Here is a 13,389-nt window from a genome sequence, read left to right on the forward strand (position 1 = left end):
ATCCTCTGTGTTCATATCATACGTAACTGTACATGTGCACGGGAGACTGATTCAAAGTTGGACTTCTATGGTTCTGAAATACTAAACTTCATGCAAAAATGCAAATGGTTCTTTGGTCAGAAATCATTTGCGGTGTTGACCTCTTTAAGTCTTAACTGGTAGCCCTTTCCAGAGCTAACCCATGTTGAACAATTCAGCAGCCACTGCAAGGTTGCCGTCCTTATCTGTTGTGACCAAACCATGGGTTATCCGTGGTACTGTGCCATGAATGAACCTAAGTTGACCTCTGATGTAGCACGCCCTACTAACAATCAATCAGGACTTATGGGGTAAGCATTATCTCTTGGATTTAGCACTTTCGTAAATTCAGAGATCTGATGATCTTGATTGCTGTTTCACCAATAATTGGATGGAGTTTGGCTTTGTTGTGCGTATTGTATTTCGTGTCTACCTCCACTTGCTGTATACAATTTCAAGGAGCATACATTTCGATATTCTACAAATATTTTTTTCTCTACCACTTGGTAAAGAAATGGTGTAGTTCTTAGATAGAAGGAAAGTATAGCTTTGCTGTATATTTGTTTTTCTGCCAAGTAGTAGTGAGTGAGAGTGAGACACAGCTATCTTCAAATGTTTGTTTCCTGCGATAGATAGGATTATTCTGAAGCAAGGGAAAGCAGGAGCAGGTGCTTTCCTGTAAGAAATGCATTCTTTTTGGGGCGATTGGTTGCTAGTGCGAAAAGAAAGCCCCATCGTGCCGGGTCATTTCCTCGTTATATTTCCTCCCACTATGCGCACTGACGTTGAGCGTCATTCCGGTCGCCCAGTTGTGAATTGGGTTCCAAGCAAACACTTTTATACTGTTGCTTTTAAGGTACAGCGAGCTGGAGGCAGAAGCACTCGCGTTAAGATAGTATTTCTTTTCTCTTTTTTTTTTCAGAAAAGGTCAATTTTATTGTTCACTCAAAATTACTAAATGCCACTTGTTCAGTAGTAATAATTTGCTCAACTCACATCAGGTTTGCAACGACCTCGCTACCACGAATCAGGTTATATATTCCCAACATTCTAAATTATACTTTACTTAACCTTTGTCCTTAGTTAAACTTGCATAGCTTTGATAAAGTTTTCAGAAAAAAAGTATTAACATATATAAAATTAATGCAACATATTTCATGGAGAATTTAATAAGAAGATGCTAATGCATTTTACTATAAACTTTTGCGAATTACATTTTACTATAAACTTGGTTGAAGGTAGAAGTATTCGGTTTAGGATAGAATTAAATGAACTATAATTTAGAACTGTGCACCAGTTATTCTTTGGACATTGAAGGTGTCTTTAGGGATTAAAATTATGGTATGACAGGGTTTCGCATTTGATCCAGACTTTGACCATATTGTTTGAATTCTTTTCCAGAAGAGGAATCATGTCTTTGACGTTGGGCTTCTCACAATTTTTGTTTCCAGACAGATACGGGCCGCATGCCAACAGATACAGCCCAATCACTACGCGCCCGGCCTGACCAACCCATGGGCCAAAAACCCCTCTACCATGGCCCAGCACAGCCACGCCTAGCACCGCCGGCCGCTGATCGGCGACTGCCGACTGCCGACCTACGTCGTGCCGCCATTTCCTCATCGAGAGCGAGCTCAAAGGTGCCCCTGTGATGTAGAATTGCACCGTGCTATCTGGAGGCTGCGTATCTTTCAGTATCTGATCGGGAGTTTTCGCTTGGTTATTGTGCTGTTAGGGTTAAGATGGAGCCGCCGCCGGCGAAGACGGGGCTGTTCGTGGGGCTGAACAAGGGCCACGTCGTCACCAAGCGCAAGCTCCAGCCTCGCCCTTCCACCTACAAAGGAGTAAGCATCAATGCTGCAATTGATCGTTCAATCCTTCTGTTCCTTCTTAGTAGATGGTCGTTTCGCGTCCCGTGTCATAGTTGTGTGCTGTATTGTGTGATTGTTTCGTGCCGCCGTTCGCTCCCATATCTTCTGCTCGTAGGATGAAATTGAGCAAATTCTGAATCTTGATTGTACCTAACCTGACAGTTAATCATGTATTGTACATTGTACTTTGGTATACCAGGAGAACTTTTTCTGAAGCATGTAACTGAGCAAGTAAATGTGTATGGATCGCTAACTGACTGAAGTATAGGTGTTGGTGCAACTTAATGCTAGCAACATGATATTGTTCTTCTCATAACTTTCTTTGAAGCATTAATTTGTTGTTGCATGTAGACTTGTAGTGAATGCTAGCAAAATGAAGTCAGAAGCTCAAGTTACTGGGTCTTGAGAAATGCGAATATTTGCAATGACTATATGGGCTTTTGCACATGATGTGCAAGTGCTATATAAAGTGTTACACCCACAGAAGTTTGTCTGTCTACTGCGAAATTGTTCTGCAGTAGTTTGAAGTTCTTCCTTGAAGGCTTGAAAGAAGAGTCTATTTTTTTATAGAAGTTTTTGTGTCAGCTTCAAGTTCAATTCTGGCATATGCATTCTTCAGATTTAGCCTTCGACGTGAAACTATTGTGGTAGTCAGGAAAACTATTAATTGCATCAGTCACTTAGTAGTTAGCGTAGAAATTCCCATGTCTTGTCTTGTCTGGTTTATTTTTCTGGCAGGTCACACTATTGCTATGTAAAATTAGCACAGGTCACCATTGACATTATGCAGTTAACCAGACAACAGATGCTAGATTTGGGTGTGAATTTGGTTGACTCAACTTCTTTCAGGTTACTGCAACTTTCCACTCTATGTTTATGACATCTGTGATGAAACTACCCATTAAACGTTGTGCTTTATTAGCTTCCTGAGCACATTGTTTTTTGGGGGGAATTTCAGAAAGCTACCAAGAGGGCCTGTTTCGTAAGGCACGTGATTAGGGAAATTGCTGGATTAGCACCATATGAGAAGCGCATCACTGCGCTTCTGAGGGTTTGTAAGGACAAGCGTGCTCTTAAGGTGGCGAAAAGAAAGCTTGGGACACACAAGAGAGCCAAGAAGAAGCATGAAGAGATGCTCAATCTTCATAGGAGGAAGAGGTACGCTTCTACTTCTCATTCTTGTATACTTGGGGAAAATTTTATTGAATTTCTGAAGAGAACCTGCTTTTGATAGCGGAGATAAAAGTTCTCCTATTAAATCACGTGTTGTGACCCAATTATCTAAAAGTTTGCTCCAAGTTGAACGCAGGCCACCTTTGTCAAGATCCTTTAGCTACAAGGTTAAGGACCGTCTTTAAATTGTGCGATGTGCCGCCGTTTATCCATTTTACTTTTAGAAGAATACTCATTTGTGTGGGCGAAACTACGCTCTGAACATAATTCTTTTCTTACTTAGAATTAATGTCTGATGCAGTATAACGTGACCTTATTAGCTGGAAACTCAACAGTTATATTGATCGCTTAGTTTTTCTAAACCTGTGCCACAGAAGCTTTGCAAGTTATCTCTTTCAAAGTTTTATGGACAATAAGAAAAGGTGATAATAGCATATGTACAAGTGCAACTATGCCTCTCCATTCTGCTCTGTAGGCCCTGTTTGCAGTATGTCTCTTTGCAGGATTCCACATTGATTCTTCTTGATTAGTTTGAGAAAGGACAAGGTTATGTGTTAAGCTGCCAGATGCAGTCATGGCAACGGTTGCATCAGATTCAGAAATTTGTGCATATTAGCCGCTAACATAGACCAAATGTCAAACCGCAAGGCCATAACATAGTATCATAATGTAATTATGGAAGCAATTAACAAACATAGAAACAAAAAAAGGATTGACTGGCCACAAGGTACCTCTCATCCAGTTGACATCATCGTGTACAAAGAAGTGTTAGCCTGGGAACAAATAATTAAAAGTATAAAAAGGTTACCTAATCAGCTACCCGTCACTGTTGCCATACGTTTCACCACAAATGGATGCTTAGGTCATGCGCTATGTACGTGTTGGTTCCTGACATCACATAACCTGCACAATTCCTGTCATCATCTACTTGATCCGGCAAGCAATCAATCATAAGAACCACTGTAGTGGTACACCTTGATGGAGGCTATCACAGCTGTCTGAGAGAGGCTCTTGTATCCCTTGAGGATATGGATGAATGGAAAGGTGGAACTACTTTGGAGCCAACGTACAGCTGAATTATTCCAGTCCAAATCTGATAGCAGTGCAGTGGTTCTACTCTTCTTGATTGAATATCATAAAGTTATTAGCGACTTGAATCAATGAGTTGCAGTGCAGTGGCTTGATTCAGTGTTTTATTTGCTCGATGCATTGTTCTTGTTGTTGTGTTGATAATTAGGCAATCTTGCAATTTTGACTGTTCTTATTAGTCTTACAGTGCAGCTTAACACCTTTTGATCTTGTCTGCAGATACGAGACGTTAATAAGCGGCACGGATTGGTGGTGAAAAATGTTGTGGTTGTGCTGAGAATTTTTAGAGTTCCCAGTTATGATGAGAAGTAGGATTTATTTTGGAGTTCCCAGTTATATAATAGTAAGATATCTTACTTGATATATATCAAGTGAAGGAATTGGCGCTTAGCAGAAACTATATACTATATATATAATCAACAGTCGTGCTACCTAGTTTCAAATGTAGTAAGAGTTAATTTTTGTTCCAACTGCTGACAAATGTTATTGCTTGCGAGGTATAAAGTATAAGTATGGGCTCTTGCGGTCTTGCCCTGCTTCTTCACATATATGTCTTCCATTTTCTGTGATGATCACAGGGTTTTGAATTGAAAATTTTAGAGAGACTATTCCGCAGAATCGCGCATACTGACTTCTAGACTCTAGTATGACCGCCGTAGTCAGTTTTTTCAGCTGTAATTAGCATGCTAAGGTTTTGTGTGAGGAAACTGCTGTCAGAAACCACAGTGTACAGAGGACAGACCCGGATCATTGAGAGATCAATTTCAGCCAATCCCCAGGCTGAAGAAAACAAGAACTTGTTCTCTAGCAAACGACATGATGGCTGTACGGTGTACGTACGTGAGATTCCGGTGTTCCCTAAACAGTTCCAAACGAACTGGCTCGTACCGCATTTGGCGCTTTCCCCAGCATGTTCATCACCACCAGTGACCAGTCCAAACACAGTCACACACACTGCAGCGTGAAGGCAGGTGGTGACCAGCGATCGAGCCAGCAAACGCCAAAGCGTACACTGGCCACGTCCACCCTCTGCTGCCAGCGCCCTCTGCAGTAGTCTGCGCACAGTGCACACACAGCACACCGCCCCGGCCAGATCGAATCTCATCTCTGCCACGACGTCGTCCGTCCCCGCACACGCAGCTAGCTGGCTGGCCCAAAACGCAGCAGGTAGCCCATGCCTGCCGCGCTCGCCTCGACGTGCTGTCCGTTCCGCGCGCCGCACGTCGCCCGCAGCAGGCTGCTGGCTGATACTACTAGATAAGATAGGTCTCTCTCCGATCGATCGAGACCGAGACGTACGACGGTGGACGCCTTTTCAAATTCCAACGGTTCGCTTTGCTCGAGCGATCAGCTATATATCATCCATCTATCCGGAGCCACCGGATCAAAAGGGGGAAACCGTTGGGGGTGGTGCGCAACGGCGGGCGCGTGCACGCCGCACGCCGGCCGCCCGGCCGGCGACTCTCGATCGATCGGCGAGAGGCGTGTGTGTAGTGGACGCCGTTGCTGTTGCTTTAGCCGTGACGCGACTAGTCTGGCGATCTCGACGATGGCGTTGATCGATCCTGCATCACGAGTGGCGAGATGGCGCGGCACGGCACGCAACACACGATCGAGTCGAGCGAGAGGCCGGGCAGGCATGATGGGCACGCGACGCGCGCCACCGGTCGGGCGGGCTAGCTAGCTAGCTAGCAGGTAATACTGCTTGACGGCGGCCGCGACGTCACGGTCGCTGGCGCGCGCGGCGTCGCATCAGCCTACGGCAGCTAGGTAGCTACGTGCGTGCGTAGTGCGCGTGGCGTTGGTGGCATGTTGTCTGCATGTGTCGCTGTACACAGTCGCCGCCCCTGCTCCAGTCTGGGCCGCCTGCATGCTGATCGATAGGCGCCGCGACGGGCCACATGCATGTCCCGTCGGGCCGGCCGGCTAGCCGGCGTCGACCCCACGACGGAGACGGCGATAGATAATAGTATATGATGCATGATGACACCACCGAAAAGAGAGGCAAAGGTGAGGTGGACCGCGGACAGCTGCGGGCAGAGGGACGGGTAGCTAGGTAGCCGCGTCGTCGATGTGGAGGATCCAACACGGCCCCGGCCCCGGCCCCTCGTGGCCTCGTCCCGTTGTGAGCGCGCGCGCGAGGGGATCGAGGCAGACGACAGGGACGATCCGAATCTGGTGTGAAAGAAAGGCAGCGCGGCGGAGGCTTCCCCTTGACGCCTCTTCTCCTGGACGGGCGGGTCGAGGTCGATCGAGGACAAAGCGCGCGCGCGCGGCCCATGCATGCAGATGCAGGGGGCAGCGGCAGCGCCATGGGTTGCATGTGACGATCGATGTGTGCGCGCCGCGACCGAGAGAGATTCCACGGTCAAATCGCAGGGACAGCAGCAGGGGGCGGGCCGCGCGCGGCAGGGACAGGACCGGGACGGGGACGGGGACGGGGACGGGGACGGCCGGCAGCAAAGCGGACCTTATCCCTCCCACACCGCACCAACGACGACGCCACTACCCAACAGCCAGCCAGGAGCATAAAGCTACGTCCTGGTACTAGTACCATACATTCCCATCGATCCGATCCGTCCAGTCTCTCATGCACCGCATCTTGCATTGCTGGCTGTTTCACAAATTAAACTATAACCCCACCATTGTCAATTATATATGTATCAATAACACTCCCTCACTTTTAAATTATACGATCTTTTGGCTTTTCTAGATACACTGTTTTTATCATGTATTTAGACTAGTGTGTAGTAACAACTATTTATCAAGAAAACCCAAAAAGTCTTATGATTTGAAATGGAGGAAGTACAACGTAGAGTTTCTTCTTGTCTAATTAGCATCGATCATCACTCTATATCAATGCACGAAATGGTACTAATTAGACAAGAAGAAACCCTACATATTGTACTTGGTATATACTTGGCAGGACTACAGACATATATATTTACTAAATATATTTCGGCTAATCTAGGTATATACTTGGCATGATTACAGACATATATACCTACCCTTGCAGAAATATCTTTTATTAGTGGTGTGCATCCATGAAATGGTGAACAAGAAGAATAAAAAATGCCAAAATTACAAATATGGCCCTCGTCTTTTTTTCTTACACGCCTCTTAGATTTTAGCCATCAACAATTTAAGGATGGGTGGGGTTTCTCCCAATGAGATTTCGTTGATCACCGGCCATATATAGCTAAGAAAGCCGTGGAAAACACGCCAAGCCGACGATAGTAGTGGGCATGCTTGAGGGTGGGCCCTAGGGTGCCATGGAACTGCCATGGATACATATCACACTGATGGGGAGAATGTCAGTGGGAAGGGAAAGAGTGGGCACACATAGCTAGTGGTGACTGTGATGGCACCAATGAAGCAAGTTTAGCATGATAGGCGTGGTGTAGACAAACTTGCTGGTGACGACACTATTGGGGGATAGGGCGAGCGTACCGATACATCCATATCTTGCAATGCAGCGTTAAAGAAATTTGTGGTCAAAGAATGAAGAACAATGGAACTGTTGATCTACATACATTTAGCACATAATCTCACGCCTGTGGTTGTCATCAACTAATTATTTTTACCAAAAGTTAGGATTCCAAGAGTACCCCTATTAAATATTCTATAGTCCAAAATAAGATTTTTGCTAAAAAAATCCTTCGATAGTGCTCCTATTCAACAATCTAAATTTAATGGCGCCCTAAATCATCCTTCTTCCTTAAATTTGAGTTGCTTTGTTATTTGTTTGATCTTTAAAAATACAAGAAAATAGGAGATCTAGTTATAATTTTAGGTAGACTCTTGGAGATGCATAGTAGTCTATTGCTCTCAAATATAAAGAATTCTAACATTTTTTCAAACATACAAGGTTATATCTCTATTTCAATTCGAGCACTAAACAATTAATATCTCTCTCTTTTATTTATCTTAAAAATCCAAGAAGCCCTTGTATGCATCCACACAATGGTGGAGAAAGTATATAAATTTGTCAAATTACAAGTACAACCCACATATTTTCTTTAGCACACCTCTTAAAATTTAGTCGCCTAAATATGACATTGATTTCATTCAATGACAATTTACGGATGATAGGATTTCTCCCAATGATATTCCATTCATCACCAACCATAGCTGAGAAAGCCGTGGAGAACACGCCAAAGCCAACAATAGTGGGCATGTGAGGTGGGGCGGCATGGAGCCAGGATATCACGATTACGGGGAGAATGTAAGTGGGCAGGTAAAGGACAAGCACACATAGCGATCACTGTAATGGCACCAATGAAGCGAGTTTAGCATGGTAGCGGTGGTGTAGATCGATTTTGATGGTGGCATTGCTACCTGGGGTGGGGTGAGTGCATCGATAGATGGATCATGCAACGCAATATTGAAGATAATTATGGTCAAAGAATGAGTGCCCCTATTCATATATATCCTATAGTCTAAATAAGACTTATGCAAAACAAATCCCCTCCAAAAGCACTTCTATCTAACATCTTCCTACCTTAATTTTGAGTCACACCACTGCCCACCATATTTCTTTTAAAAGGGGGAGGGGTTGAGATTTAGTGGTTTATAGTTAGATGATTTGGGGTGGACCTTGTATGTAGGAAAATAGGATATCTAATTTGAAGTAGACTTTTGAGATCAACTGTAATCTACTGCTCACACGTATAAATATTTTATATTTTATAAAGAATCTCTGTTTCAACGAGAGCAGTAAATAATTTTATATTTTTGTTCAACTTAGACCCTGTTTGAATACCTTTTTATTAGGAAAGGTACTCCACGCTAAAATCTTCACATTAATTCCCTTCTATCTTAGAACAAAGTTAATTCAACAAAGTAACCGGGACATATAAATATAAGTTCAAGAGTTGCCGCATACATTCTTCACCTTTCTATTAAGTGTTGAGATTAGATTCATATGCAGACATGGGCGCGCGTTTAATAGCCAAAAAGTGTGCTTGATTAGATGAGCAAGGACTTGGTTCTATATATTACTCTCTCTCTCCCTTTTGGAATATAAGGTATTGAAGCATTCAGAATTTCTCCTAAATTATATGGTATTCTAGATGAATTAACTCCCTCATTACAATTTTATAATCACATGAGTACCTACCACTAGTGTCTATAACCAGGCTCAAAGTATGATAAGCACAAAGTCTCTCTATTGTAATATATCGAAGGATTACATGTGTCATTTGCATTCCCCCATAATTTTTCCTAAACTTTGTAAAATACCTTAAAAAGCACACACATGCTTGAATTAACCACAGGTATAGGACCTCTCAATCTTCTGCAGCAGAAGCACATAAACATGCTGATATATTTACCAAACGTACGCTAACACGGACACTCATGAGCCACTGGCCATTCAGTTCTGTTTGCTGCATGCTCCTGCCGCAGGCGCGACAGCAACTCACGCAGTCACACGAGACACCAGCAGCTACTAGCTAGCATGCATGCAAGCCGAGACAGAGAGACAGAGACGACGAAACAACAGTGCGCGCGAGCAAGCGACAAAACTAACCCGTCCGACTTGCATGCCGTACGCGCCCGCCGTCGCGTCGATCGGCGTCGGTCCGCGCGCGCCCGGATACGCGAGCTACTCCTAGTCCTAGGCTGCACGCGCACGGCGCACTGCATGGACCGGACCGGACGTGCAGGTGACGAGGAGCGCCCGGCCTGCGGGCCATACATTATTGGACGCATTCATGCAGCGCGCGCACACCCATCGACCGACAATGCACAAGATCGAGCAAGCACGACAGGTACACGTACGCAGCTGTACATATGTGCGTGACCCGTGTCGTGTCGTGACGTGTTGCGGCCTGACCTAGCAGCCCCGGCCACCGATGACCGGCCGGCCGTGACGGATGGGCGGCCGGGGCCCTGCTGGTCGGTGGGGAATAAGAATCCTGCTAGCAGCAGTACTTGCCGCTAGTCGCTGCGCAGCAAGAGTCCCGCAGAGCCCGGACAAAACCACACTAAGGCCTCGTTTTAGTTGCGAAAAGTGAAAAGTTTTAGGTACTGTAGCACTTTCGTTTGTTTGTGACAAATATTATTTAATTATAGACTGACTAGAATCAAAAGATTCGGCTCGTGATTTACAGCTAAACTGTATAATTTAATGTTATATTTAATGTTTCATGCATGTGCCACAAGATTCGATGTGACGGAAAATCTTGAAAATTTTTTGGTTTTCGGGGTGAACTAAACAAGGCCTACACCGGGCTGCCCCTTCGCGTCATCGCGTGTGCCGTGCCGTGGCGTACGTGATGAGCATGCCGTCATGGCTTCTGATCTGATGTGGCGAGTGAGACGACGAGTCGATCCGTCGACGACGACTCTTGTGAGACCGACCTGTGTACGTAGTTGTCGCTGTCGCTGTCGCACGATGGCACAGACGTGCCGGCCGGCCGGCCGGGGCCTGCTGGCCTCTCGCCCTGCGTCCGTGCACCGTGCACGTACGCACTTGTGTCCATGCATGGACGTCGATGGATCGAGCGGTTATGGAGACGACGTGCATGGCATGCATGATGGCCTGGCCGGGCGTACGCAGCAGAGCACGCACGAAGGAGACGACAGGTTCTGTCTGTTCTGCCCTGTTGGATTGCATGCAATGCAAGTATTGGCCAGTACGGCCTTGTCCTGCAGCTCGCTTTTCTCGTCGTCCTATGCATGCAGGGCAGGGCAGAGTATCCGGTTGAGTTCACCGTCATATATATATATATTTTTACAACAGAGTTCACCGTCTTTGACCATGCATGGCTTGGTTGCACATGGAGATTTGCATGCAAGTGCGCGCGACTTGGTGCAATTTATCATGCATGCATGCATGCTGCAACAGTGAGACATTATTTTTGTGTCTTTGCACGTTTAAAGCTACTACCTGCTAGGCAGCAGAGCTACCACGTACCTGACGCATGCATGCAACTGATCATGTGGCATCTGCGTTGCTTTGCTGGACTTGGATCCGAGGGCACGTACGTGTGCATCCATATGCCATTAAACAGCTGGAGCATGTCGTGCACTGTTGCACTGTCGAAATTAATTGAACATGTAAACAGACGAATCGACCTCGCAAAAAAAACAACAATATACGTACACCGTACCAGTGCACCAACAGTAGTACGTCCAATCAGAGGACTGTACTCAGTTGTACGTTGCATGCAATGGCCCGCGCAGTTCATGTCGATCGTTTCCGACCGCTCTGTTGTGTTGAGTGTTGACTGGCCTACACCTTGTACGTACGTGCACACAGTGACACAGCACACACCAAGTTAAAAATTGCATGCAGCTGCAGTACTCACACAGTACGTAGATGTCAGCGAAGCCAACATATATATGTGCACAAATAGTATCGAATGATCTCTGAACATCTACGGCCTGATGTAAACACATATATGCTCGTGGATTTCATATGATGTTTAAAATTCTTCAACCCTTGTCGTGTACGAACTGTTTAAATCAAGCAATATTATTGGTATACGCGCGTGCCTGATGATCGGTCGATTCGTGCAGTGGATAGTGCACGTCTCGAGATATCCTTATCAGTTCCGTCCGAAAAAAACATATATGCAAATTTAGCATAGTATATTGCTAAGTCAAAACTTTTTTAGTCTAATTAAGTGTGTGTGTGTGTGTGTGTGTGTGTGTGTGTGTGTAAATATAAAGTGCTTCAACATCATTGTACGCTTTGCATTACTCCTATATTAGTGTTATCTCAATTAAACACTAAATGATTGTTTAGCTTATTTAATTATGTTTAACACTCGATTCTATTTGACTATTTAGATGGTTTAAACTGTCTATCAGTTTAATTCATCGTAGTGTAATTAATTAAGATAGGACACAAATGGAACAGAATTCCATATTTCTTTAGTAATGTAGCGTAGGCTGGATGGTAAGGTCAATTTCAATGGAGGTTTAATTTCATGGAAGTTTCAAGCACATTAGACGTGACAATATATTGATGAAGATAAAGATGATGAGAGTTTTATGGGAGTAGAGATAGTTTCATAGGAATGAAACTCTTCTACACTGATTCCAAAATACAACCGGGCCAGACCAGTCTCAATGGAGTTTTATGCATATTAAGCCATTGTTTAGATGTGAAAATTTTTTGGATTTCGCTATTGTAGTACTTTCGTTTGTTTGTGATAAATATTGTCCAATCATAGACTAACTAGGGTCAAAAGATTCATCTCGCGATTTACAATCAAACCGTGTGATTAGTTTTTGTTTTCGTCTATATTTAATGCTTCATGCATGTGCCGCAAGATTCGATGTGACAGGGAATCTTGAAAACTTTTTGGATTTCGGGGTGAACTAAACAAGGCCTAAATATATTGATGTAGCACTGTATTAATGAAGAGAGAGATAATAAGAGTTTTATGGGAGTAGAGAGAGTTTCATCTCTATAAAACTCTTCTGTACTGTTTCTAAAATATGGATGTGTTGAAAACTGAGTCATGAAACTAATGAGGATGGCCTAAGAAGGGGTCGTGCATCGCGGTAGGTCATGGGTTCAAAGGCCAAAAGAAAACATTGTCAGGGTGTCTTAACTCTTTTTTCTCCTAGATAGATGCATAGGCCCAGTTTAGTGTAGTTCCTTTGTACTTGAATAAATCGATACCTAAAATTATCTTAAGTCAAACTTTTGAAGTTTTACAAAATACAAAATTTATAGAAAAAGTGCATCGAGTTTTATGACACCAAGTTAATGTCATTAGATTAGACACATCATAAATTATATTTTTACAATGTGCTCATTTGGTACGATGACACATATATTTATGTTTTTCTATAAGTTCAGTCAAACATAAAAAAAGTTTTAACTTTCAATAACTCTAGAAATTAATTAATTTAGATGGAGGGAGTATCCGGTTGCTAATGAGGTTACATACCGGTTGTAAAGATCGTTTCAGTAGTAGTGCATATTTTACCAGGCTAGCCACGTACTTTTTAATATTGATCATCCTATACTTACAGATAAGTATTACTATAGTATTATTTATTTAATTAAAAATAGCTGTAGAGGTGTTGTATAATAATAATATAAATTAACATCGAACACGCTGCAAGTGTATCCCTTATCCCTCTCACTCTTTATTAGGATGCCTGTCGGTTGTGTGCTTGTGCGCCATCGATCTTGAAAGGTCTCTGGAACTCTCTGCATTATTGTGGTATATATGTAGTATGACAAGAAGCAGCATGCAACTGGCAAGCAAGCTCG

At 43.9% G+C, this 13,389-nt stretch overlaps 1 long non-coding RNA gene across 1 annotated transcript; it reads left to right on the top strand.

Annotated features, from left to right (window-relative positions):
- LOC8057043 lies at nucleotides 2,854-4,582 on the top strand. The gene is made up of 2 exons (XR_002449375.1): nucleotides 2,854-3,047; nucleotides 4,371-4,582. It is a non-coding gene; the product is annotated as an uncharacterized LOC8057043 (long non-coding RNA).

The sequence above is a fragment of the Sorghum bicolor genome, chromosome 1 (assembly GCF_000003195.3).
Source record: "Sorghum bicolor cultivar BTx623 chromosome 1, Sorghum_bicolor_NCBIv3, whole genome shotgun sequence".
In the NCBI taxonomy this organism is placed as follows: Eukaryota; Viridiplantae; Streptophyta; class Magnoliopsida; order Poales; family Poaceae; genus Sorghum; species Sorghum bicolor.